Source organism: Bombina bombina, chromosome 7 (assembly GCF_027579735.1).
Source record: "Bombina bombina isolate aBomBom1 chromosome 7, aBomBom1.pri, whole genome shotgun sequence".
NCBI lineage: Eukaryota > Metazoa > Chordata > Amphibia > Anura > Bombinatoridae > Bombina > Bombina bombina.
Genome location: NC_069505.1, coordinates 562,778,649 through 562,790,520, shown reverse-complemented (window position 1 = coordinate 562,790,520; position 11,872 = coordinate 562,778,649).

Here is an 11,872-nt window from a genome sequence, read left to right as displayed (position 1 = left end):
CCCACATGGAGAATATATGATGCAGTAGAGGGTATGATTTTATCCAAGGTGGACGGCTATTCCGTTCCTCCCGGCATAAGGCCCCGGGGGAGGGGGATTTTAAAATATGGGATTCTATGGGTATCCATGCTTTGGTATGTGTGTTAAATTGCCAGTCTAGAATTCTCTGTAGACAGACCGCTTTATAGTATGAGCCTATACAGGGGAGGCCTAGTCCCCCTTTCTGGATGGGGTGATACATTGTTCCTTTAATGATTCTAGGTTTAATATGTCCCCACACGTAAGAGCTAAAGAGTTTCTGCAATGTGTTACGGAATGTGATGGATAATGTTATTGGAACCGCTTGTAGGATATATAGCACTCGGGGTAAGGCATTCATTTTTAATGCTTGGATACGACCTCACCAAGAGATAGGACGGTCCACAATAGGAGATCTTTTTGTAGATTCCAGAGTAGTCTGGTGTAGTTCATTTTATTTTTATTTTTTATTTTTTTTTAAATATTTTTTTTATTGAGGGAAAATAAACAATACTTCAAATGAGGTGCTGATACAGAAAGAGGAGTCATATCAAATGCCTTGATAAAAAAATATGCAATCACATCTGTTACATCACAGAATAGTTTAAACAACTTAAAGAGGAACCTCACATTTTCAAAATACGAATACAATTAAAAGGTTAGTAAAGTTTCCTTTAGGGTTAGATTGAGTTGAAACAAGGCTCACACAAGAGATCTATATACTTACTATAGCGTATATACCAGAGATACAAAGAAAAAAATATTGATAATATGGTAAAGAGGTGTCTCTTATGAGCTAATTATAGAATAGATAGAGAAAAAATAAACTGTGAATCCTGTCACAGAAAAACTATAAATATATCTGGAGAATGTGAGATACCTACTGTGATTTAAAAAAAAAAAAAAACAACTAATCCGAGTAAAATATTGAGAGTATCACATAATAAGGATGATTGTGAGATAAGTGGGTTTTAAAGTACCAAACTAATAATTCTAAAAGTAAGTGGGATTAGTAGCGGTGATTACGAGGGTGACCACAAAGAAGTGTCTGGATAGTATAACAAATACCAGACCACTATAAAAAGGGGAAGGGGGGAGATGTGCCCTGTATATGACATCATAAGCAAATATGTTCAACAGACTCATTTATATTATGGTCATTTACCACTGTATTCCAAAATCTATATGGTGAGAATAAAACCATTGTGTTCCAGCTGTATCATCATAGTATAGGGTTACCACTATTTTGGATTACAAGAGACCAGAATTGTATAAACTTCTAAAAACTAGGAGGTAATAAGGGACTGATGTTGGCCCTAAACTCAGCTAAAGTGACATCTATTTTGTTATCTAGGGAAATCATTTATCTCCTTGTTATAAATATAGACTTTGTCCTCTGGGTACGGGCCCTATACCCAAAAACAGGTCCACTATATCAGTAGAATTGTAATCCATGTAAATGTCACTGTAAATAGTTAAGCTAACTCCTCAGTGATGGAGGTTAGTTGCATTTCTCAACATTGTGGTGAGCTAAGTTAAACAACTACAATTAAGAGCCAGTAAAAACTGAGGGAACTACGAACATCATAAATAATTAGGAATCCCATGATATTCTTGACCACAACTAACCCTTATATAGACCATGTGCTACAGCTGAACCAACAATAATAATAACTCAAAATGGGCCAAAATAATCAGCTCTGTACTGCAAAAGTTGTCACCTAGGTTTACGCTCTTATCTGGAGATATCAGCCTTATTGCGTATTGAAAACTGTAAATTAAGGCAGCATATGACTTGTTCGGACTGAGTCGGACATTCAGGATATTTAAATAAAATATATTAAGCTAGAGGTATATTAAAAAAATAATATATCTATAATGAGTGTGTATTATTAGACTTTTTTTCTGGTTCCATACTCCACTATTTAAACTCTAAACAGGATCATATGTAAAAGGACGTCCCTCATATGCACTTATGCCAGCAGTGTATAGGTCAAGTAACATACTAGCCCAACCACCATAGAGAGATAACCCTTGAAATATAGCATGTTGAACAGCCAGGCACAATGAGTAATTAGTGGGCATAGGTATCCTGAGCATATACACCATAATCTAAAATAGTCAAACACATATAATATAAATACATATAAATATTCTCTCCCCCTTCTACATAAATATGGCTCAAGTAATATGGGAGGTAGTATCAACTACGTTGTACCATACTATCATGAATCATGACATGAGTATACTGAAATAAGTAAAGAACCATCTAGCAAGTATTGTGCTAAAGCATATAAAAATATATTAAACACCAATGTATTACCTATAAACAGGAGTATGTTTGCAGATTTGTATGTGGGAAGCTTCCTAAAATTTGTGGAACATGGAAAGCATAACAAACAATACATAAGAACCGATTAATACCTAATAAAAAAGAGTATAAAGCAATACAAGAATAAACTCTCTCAGCCAGGGAACAAAGTCAAGCCATACACAGCTCATTAACAGGCGTCTGACCATTAATGAGAGTCCATTTATTCTCCACCGATTTCCTGCCTGATGAGGGACATCTGCTTGCTAGTTATATCAGGAGAAGCCTCAAACATGTCCCCAACAATATAACAATACAAGAAACAGGGATCGGACCGCTTGACAAAAAGGAAGGTAGCTATAGTCCAGGAATCTTACCCATCGACAATGACTCTGCTTGCTTGGAGCCGATTTTTTCTTCTGAGTATCTTGTAGCACATTCATTTTCTATGAAGGTAGCATTGGATTATTATCAGCTTTTTGCTCACCGCCACTTTACCCTCATTTATGTTGACCAGCACCGTTAGCCGACTTCCTCCATGCCCTTTTCATGTCGCTAGTGCCTCTCATAGTTGCTGTAAATCTTGGGTCACATAGTGAGACCATACAAACATTCTTCATAGCTCCCAAAGGTTGGTTTGCCTGAGGAAATGATGTAGCACTCTCCCGTATAAATACACCTTCCAAGTATGACGTCTTCTCCTCTACTAGCTCCCTGCTAAAGGGAATAATTTGGCCATTTGTTGGTATAATCTGGGCCATTGCAGCAGACAGTTGTTTCTCTAGGCCACATTAGTGCTCCACTATTATTGACTTAAGGTTTGCCTCCCATACTTCCGCAAACTCCATGATGTCAGTGAGACCAGGCCACCGCCACGGCGTTTAACAGTCCAGAATAGGGTTCCAGCTTAGGTGCAACTAATTTTTGAAGATGACTTCCCACGCTATGATAGTTCAGACTAATTTATTTGGCGTTTATTTTGATTTATTCCTGCATCAGTGTTAGATATTTGTCATATTATCTGACTAAAATGCAAAGCCTCCCAATTATGCAGCCGATCATGGCCGCTGCCAGGACATGCCTTGGTGGTGTAGTTCATTTTAAGGGTATATGTATGCTTAGGAGATAAATATATGCCCAAATATTTTAAAGCTTTACATTGGGGTTTAAAGGGGCAAGATTCCAGTAAGGTAGGGTATACTTTTGGGGGTAAAGTTATGTTTAATATTACTGATTTTTGATTGTTTATATGGAAATTAGAATATTTTCCGAATTCTTTGAGGTCTTTTAATGCTGCAGGTATGGAGACTGTATAGTTGTGAGGGCCGATAGTTATTCTAGTTATAAGTGGGATTTGCCTAATTTTCTGTGCTAATACCTCAATACTTATTACAAAAAGGAGTGGGGAGGGTTGCCAACCCTGTCTTGTCCCATTATTGATGGGAAAGGGGTCTGAAAGAAGACCATTACTTTTTACTTGTGCTGTGGGGGAGTTATATAAACTTTTAATTTGTTGTAGTGTAATTTTGCCCATTCTGATTTTACTAAGAGTGGCATATAGAAAATCCCAATTTATGCGATCAAGCGCTTTTTCAACATTAGCAGAGACAACAACCATGTCTGTCTTGTTAAGTTTGGCGTGGTCTATCAATTGGAGTGTTCTAATGGTGTTATATCTTGCTTCTCTACCAGTTACGAAACTGGCTTGATCCGAGTGTATAATATATGGTAGAAATGCAGAAGGATAGAAAAACAAGGGGCGCCAACATAGTGTGAATCAGTTTGGAACACTGGAAAGCAGTAGTTATAATAAAATCTACTCACAAGTGGAGTGGCACCTATAACCAACTGGGTGCATACAGGCAGGCTGACATTCAGGACCAGCAGTCAGTACGCTGGGGGTCTCACTCGGAAGACCTGTGGGTGGGTCAGATGAGGTAGATGGAGTCGGCTGTGAGTCGTCTGGTGAGCCGGATCGCCACTATGGAAGTCCAAAGGGCTGTGTTGTTTATCCCAAAAGGTAGCTGCTCACACGATCAGCCTTGTTTCCAAACGAGTTTCCAATGTCAGTGTATGGAACAAACGGATAAAAACCAAACTAGGTATAACCACTGCAAACAGTAGTAATATTAAAAAGGCACAGAAAACCGGGTCTGTCTAAAAACAAGTATTTAATTGCTACGCGTTTCTCAGTCCGTAAAGGACCGTTTCCTCAGGCATATACAAAGGTGTTAACAGGCTACCATTTATACCTGACAGTGACCCGGAATCTAATGTGGAGGTCATCTCCAAAGACTTGACAATAAAATGTTAAAAAACAAAAATACAATAAAAAATTGAACATGTATCGAAATTGTGTTTGAGCAGCAATCAGATAATATATTCATATCATGCAAAAAACAAAAAACAAAAAGAACAAACATAAAAACAACATGTATTTGCATTGATGGGTAACACCTGTGATAGTGTTTCTGAAAAAGTGCTAAACCTGTGTATGTATCCTATCCTATAAATAAACATGTTGTCACCTCATAAGACTATTGGGTTATATGAAAATAAAATCCCAATGGTGACTGTTGTTTGGTGTGCAAAACAAATCTGTATATAATCAATAAAGAATATATAAAAGCTAGACAAAATATATATATATATATATATATATATATATATATATATATATATATGTGTTTTCCTCTGGGTTGGGCTCGAACCCTTGACCTTATGTATGCTAGGCTTTTACTGATCTAAAAGAGCTATTCAGATATGACAACAAATGAGATTGATATCACTCGTAATATACCAAACAATAGTAGATAATATGGATGTATTAGAAATTAGAAATTAGAAATTCATTATTTTATTTTTTAATATATATATATTTTTCTAATATTTCTCAATAGGTTTTTTTCATGAACAATTTTTTTACCATTTTTACATCACTTTTTTACCAGTATTACAACAGCTAGCATATAGCGTGATTATATTTCTCCAAACAAGGATTGCTATATTCTTTCATTAATCTTCATCCAACACCTTCAACATTTACATAGACATTCAATTTATATTTGGGACCGCCAGTTTTAGATAGCGTTCCTTAAATCATTGTCTAGACACATAAAAGACCATTTTTCTTGTTCTATCTAGAAACTATCGATCATAACCATCTTATTTTTGTTTCTAGAATATAAGATATGAGGGCTCTTTACAAGAACAATGTTTTCTGCAAACTCATATTTCTAATACATCCATATTATCTACTATTATTTGGTATATTACGAGTGATATCAATCCCATTTGTTGTCATATCTGAATAGCTCTTTTAGATCAGTAAAAGCCTAGCATACATAAGGTCAAGGGTTCGAGCCCAACCCAGAGGAAAACATATATATATATATTTTTTCTAGCTTTTACATATTCTTTATTGATTATATACAGATTTGTTTTGCACACCAAACAACAGTCACCATTGGGATTTTATTTTCATATAACCCAATAGTCTTATGAGGTGACAACATGTTTATCTATAGGATAGGATACATACACAGGTTTAGCACTTTTTCAGAAACACTATCAGAGGTGTTACCCATCAATGCAAATACATGTTGTTTTTATGTTTGTTCTTTTTGTTTTTTGTTTTTTGCATGATATGAATATATTATCTGATTGCTGCTCAAACACAATTTCGATACATGTTCAATTTTTTATTGTATTTTTGTTTTTTAACATTTTATTGTCAAGTCTTTGGAGATGACCTCCACATTAGATTCCGGGTCACTGTCAGGTATAAATGGTAGCCTGTTGAACACCTTTGTATATGCCTGAGGAAACTGTCCTTTACAGACTGAGAAACGCGTAGCAATTAAATACTTGTTTTTAGACAGACCCGGTTTTCTGTGCCTTTTTAATATTACTACTGTTTGCAGTGGTTATACCTAGTTTGGTTTTTATCCGTTTGTTCCATACACTGACATTGGAAACTCGTTTGGAAACAAGGCTGATCGTGTGAGCAGCTACCTTTTGGGATAAACAACACAGCCCTTTGGACTTCCATAGTGGCGATCTGGCTCACCAGACGACTCACAGCCGACTCCATCTACCTCATCTGACCCACCCACAGGTCTCCCGGGTGAGACCCCCAGCGTACTGACTGCTGGTCCTGAATGTCAGCCTGCCTGTATGCACCCAGTTGGTTCTAGGTGCCACTCCACTTGTGAGTAGATTTTATTATAACTACTGCTTTCCAGTGTTCCAAACTGATTCACACTATGTTGGCGCCCCTTGTTTTTCTATCCTTCCAGATTTCCTGATTCATCACACCTTGGATTCAAGCAGAGCAAGCCATTTGTTTTGATCCTTTGAACTTTTGTTCTTTATATATCCTTCACATTGAATTTGGACTTTTTATCTCTGAACACTTATCACATATTGGACTTTTCAGTCTTTTGAGTTTAATCAAATTCAACTGTTCACATATTTTGTTGCAAGTCTTTAGGTTTTTGCAATATTCAAATTGATTTTTTGTTTTAGGTATCACAATTGTTTCATGATTCTTTGCTTATGTATCACAATTGTTTCAAGTCTTACGGTTTGTAACAAGTCACACATTCTCCTTTGATTAACAAGATTTCACCCAATCTTATACACATATACACCTCTACTCTCACATACTTATCTGTCACGGTTCAACTCACACATTACCAGAGGGAGTTTCATTCACATCAACACACTTTTTTATCAACACTACAGCGCGTCCCCTTAGTTTTTTCTTATAAAAAATACTTTTATACATTATATGGTAGAAATGTACTAATTCGATCTGCTATTATTTTAGCAAATAACTTGGCATCCGTGTTTAATAAAGATATAGGCCTATAGCTCCCCATATTATTGGCTTATCTGGCTTGGGTATCATGGAAACATGTGCTGTCAAACTTTCAGGTGGAATCCAAAGAAGCAGAAAAACAGCAGCACCTTGTAAATGCAAAAAAATTCTTCCATACATAGTGTATGACCGAAACGTTGTATCTCTTGTCTGCCATGATGTTAAACCAATAAAGGAAGATTTTTTTTGCATTTACAAGGTGCTGCTGTTTTCTGCTTCTTTGGATTCTACAAGGGACTAGTGCAGGGTCCCTACAGCTTGCACCTATTTGCCTGGGTACTAGTGCTAGGCCTTTTACACTATAAACTTTCAGGTGGGAAATCTTTGGTGATATTTATGTGTTGAAAAGCCAATAGGATATGTGGCACTAGTATATGTTTGTATGATTTATAATATTTGTTTGAAAAACCATCATGTTCGGGGCTTTTATTACCGAGTAGGGTGTCAATAGCATCTAAAACTTCTTTCAGTGTTATGGGGGAATCAAGAGCTTCAGCTTCTTGTTTTGACATTTTTAGGAGGTTTATAGATTGGAGCTAATGTTCTAGCTTTGGTGAGAAAGACACTCCCTCTGGAGTGGGAAGGTTATATAAACAGTGATAGAATTCCTTGAATGTATTTGCTATATCTTTCAGTTCAGTCACCCTATTTCCTAATAATGTGTCTATCTGGTGTATATGACTATAAGAGGTTTGTTTTTGTAACGCCCTAGCAAGTAGTGTTCCTGCTTTATTGCTATGGTGAAAGTAGACCTTTTTGAGATATAGGGCCTTCTTAAAAGTTTCCTTTCTCAAGTGGTTGTTTAAAGCTTCTCTGGTCTCAGTTAATTGTTGTGTGGTATCAGTATTTTAGGGTTGTTTCTTATGTTCTAATTCAATTCTTTTAAGGTCTTATAAGAGTGTCTTGTGTTCCACCATATATTTATTTTTAATCTGTTCTCTGTGTTTGATGAATTCTCCTCTCAGCGAGGCTTTATGTGCAAACCAGTTAGTTTGGTCATTTCTGTCAGCAGAAATATTAATTTGAAAGAATTCCTTTAGAGATTTTTCTATTTGTGCCTTAGTGTCAGGCTAGTGTAAAATAGTCTCATCTAATCTCCATGTAAATAGTCTTATTGGGGCCGAAGGCCATGAAATCTCTAGTGTTATGGACGAGTAATCGGACCATGTTATAGGTTGGATGTTAGAATCTAAGGCTACTTGGAGACTGTTATGGTCAATAAACCAGCGGTCTATACAATAGTAGGTGCATCTGTGGTTTGAGTAAAATGTGTAATTACTAGATCTTCGATGTTGAAGTCTCCAGATGTCTATTAAGTATAGTGTCTCCAGTGTGTTCAATATATGAGTTCTATGCTTATAGGGGATATAGCTGTGTCCCGTGGAACAGTCTAAGATTGGGTCTAAAGTCACATTGAGGTCACCTCCAACTATACCTTTTTGTATTTCTAACAATTTATTTAAGGCAGTGGCTATGAATTCTTGAATTGGTGTTGTCCTTCATTAGGGGCATATCAGTCCATTAATGTAATTGGGCGATTATATAGTAAGCCCACTAGTATGAGGAATCTGTCATTTCTATCCTTATGTTGGTCTAGTAATTGAAAAGGAGTGTTTCTATGAATTAATATACCAACCTCGTTAATTTTTTTTAATGTAAGAATTAAAATATTGTTGAGTGAAATCTTTAGGATAAATTTGGAGCTCCTTATCTTTGGGAAAATGGGTCTCTTGTAGGAACACTATGCAACCCTTTAGCTTACGAAACTAGTTTGTAGCTATTCAACAATTTGGCGAGTTTAAACCTTTACAGTTTTGTGATATGAGTGTAATTTTCTGAGTGTTCATTTTTGCTATAGTGGTGTGAGGTAGCTCTTACCTGTCTTTTTAACGGGGGTGGATGAAGTTTGTCCCTTCCCCTTCCAGAAAACGTTTAACCCTTTGAGTGCTAACAACGGCTCTGAGCCTTTGCAAATTGTCCCAGTCAGGTGCTGACGGCTCAGAGCCGTCACTAGCACTCACCCACCTTGAGGGCAATCTGGGGGCTCCCACTGACTCCCACCCCAGCGATCTGACCTGTATAGTGACAGGCATAGCCGGGGCTTCATGTTTTGTGTGGTGACGTCACGCGCATTGACGTGATGACGTCACTGCACAACTTTATTTAAAAATTACAATGGACAGTATAGGGAAATGGGGGCATGTATCTCAGACATCTAAGCAGCTACGGACCCCCAAGACCCACTGTTGGAAAGGTAATCTCCTAACCTTTCTTGGAGATCTGAAAAATAAAATAATATATATATATATATTTAAAAAAAAAAAAAAAAAAAACCCTCAAATCCAGCTTAGCACGCAGGTGGGAAATTGCTTAGCACTCAAAGGCTTAAAGGAGAGTAATAGATGGTAGATAAGGGAAAAGGGTAGTAGATATTGAGCCTCCGGTGTTCTAGGATAGAAAAATAAGCATACATTTGCATAAAATAATCATAATCTCTCATGATAATTTGGCATGACCATACATAAATAACAGTAGCTTTACATTGTATAGTAGAGTTAGTAAATGACCAACGAAACAAAAAACAAAACAAACATTGTAACACTATTAACAATAACAAATATAACCAAACATTAGACTTTGCCATTTGATACACCTACGGCGATGATGGGAACTATTGGGGGAAATTTAGAGACCTAAATAGGTCAGAGCACTACAGGGGTGGTTTGTTAGAATATGGAATGTTGGGGGTTTGTTAGTATATGGGTATATGGGTCATTAAAAATAGGGAATAAGGTCTGCTCAAAATCTGCTTTTTATATATATTCTGGACGCGATACCTTGTATTGCGGTAGGGGTATAAGGCATGATATATCAAGGGGTGATGTCAAGGCAGTATTTTTAGAGAAATCAAAGTGGCCACATTTTTAAATAAAGAAGCCTGGATCATGATGAGACAGATAAGAAAGGAAATTTCTTACAGGTTTTAAGTTTAGTTCTGTCTCAGGTAGATTTTTGAATACCAGGGGTGTCGAATCTCAGGATCTTTTCTTTTGTACTTTGGACCAATACGACCGTTGTTGTTTAGAATCCGATGCTTCATGAAGTTGGGTATTTTGTCCTGACAATGAATGTAAGGACGGCGGTTGTGGTATACCTATTTGCTGACAAAAGTTCTCTAGATCGTCTGGTGTGTGGTAAGTATTGAGCTGGTTATTTTTTTTATTTTTATGCACGTTGATGCAGAAGGGGAATCCCCATCTTTATTGTATCCCTTATTGTTGGAGTAAGGAACCTAGATTCTCTACGATTCTTTAATGTAATGGGGCTAAGGTCTGCATATAGTTGAAGTTGGAGTTCGTTAAACATTAAAGGATGCTTCTGTCTAGCAGCTTTTTCAATCTGTTCCTTATCGGTATATTTGTGGAATCTGAGGAAGACATCTCGGGAAGGTTCAGAGTCTTTAGGCGGCGGTCTTAGTGCCCTATGGGCCTTATCTAGTTGTAGTTCTTGTAGTTGAGAGTTATTTATCAGGAATTTAAAGAAATCCTGTAAGAATGATAGTGGGGATTCATTGCTGTGTGACTTTTTCTGGTATACCACTCATATGAATATTCTGCCTCCTTCCTCTATTATCTAGTTCCTCAAGTTTGTCGTTGAGGAGCGAGATCTGAGTTTCTTGTGCATTGAGTTTTTTTTTGAGGATGTCTACCTCTGACGTCTGTGATTCTGATTGCTCTTCAAGGTATTCCACTCTATCACCCAGGTTTGCCACATTTTTTTTTTATTTCTGAAAGTCCATCTTTAATCATTTTACTGACTTGCTGTAGAAAAGAAGCAAAAGTAGGTTGTATACTATCTTGTGATAAGGAGGAGGTGTCTTCATCTTGCAGTGGAGAGTTAACATTTTTTAAATACATGTTAACTTTTGACCTGCTTGGGTTGTAGATTTAGTTTATTTTCAGTTCTTTGTGATCTCTTAGAGGCCATAGCGACATGGGAGTCTTCAAGAATGAGAGGCATAGGCGGTAAATAATGGCTTAGCTTAAAACCCAGGCTATGAGATTGTTGCCCCTTTTAATTGTTATGGGGGGGGGGGAGTCACTGTTTGGGTGAAGAGTAATGCTCAATAGGATACTCACGTGTATAGGGAGTGGTTAGTGAGTAGAAAGGGCCCATGCAGCGTAGTAGACTTTATTAGACACTTTTGCCAATTAATTTTTATTGAGTCTTTATTTGATGTGTAGCTTTTTGCTGAAAATATATATATATATATATATATATATATATTGGGGACAGAGCTCAATGAAATTCCCACAAGTGTTTATTGAAGTTGGTTTATAGAAAAATACCTTAATAGTGTGATAGCTTATAAAGAATGTCTTTGGTGGATTTCATATAGTGTATTTAAGGCTGCATCAAAAGAAAGGTATATTAATGCAATCTGCTTTATTTTCTGTAATGTCCATTATAGACTATAAGCTGTAAGCTTTGAGTAAATTTATAGTGTATTTGTGGAACCGCAGCCGTTACAAGTTGGGCCTGTGCCACCTGTAGTGCTTTTTGAAATAAAGGCCCAGCGTGCAGTCGCTTACCCTATACAAAAAGAAAGAAGCACATTTGGAAAAAGTGAATTTAAAAGTGTCTTAAAATGATCTGCTCTA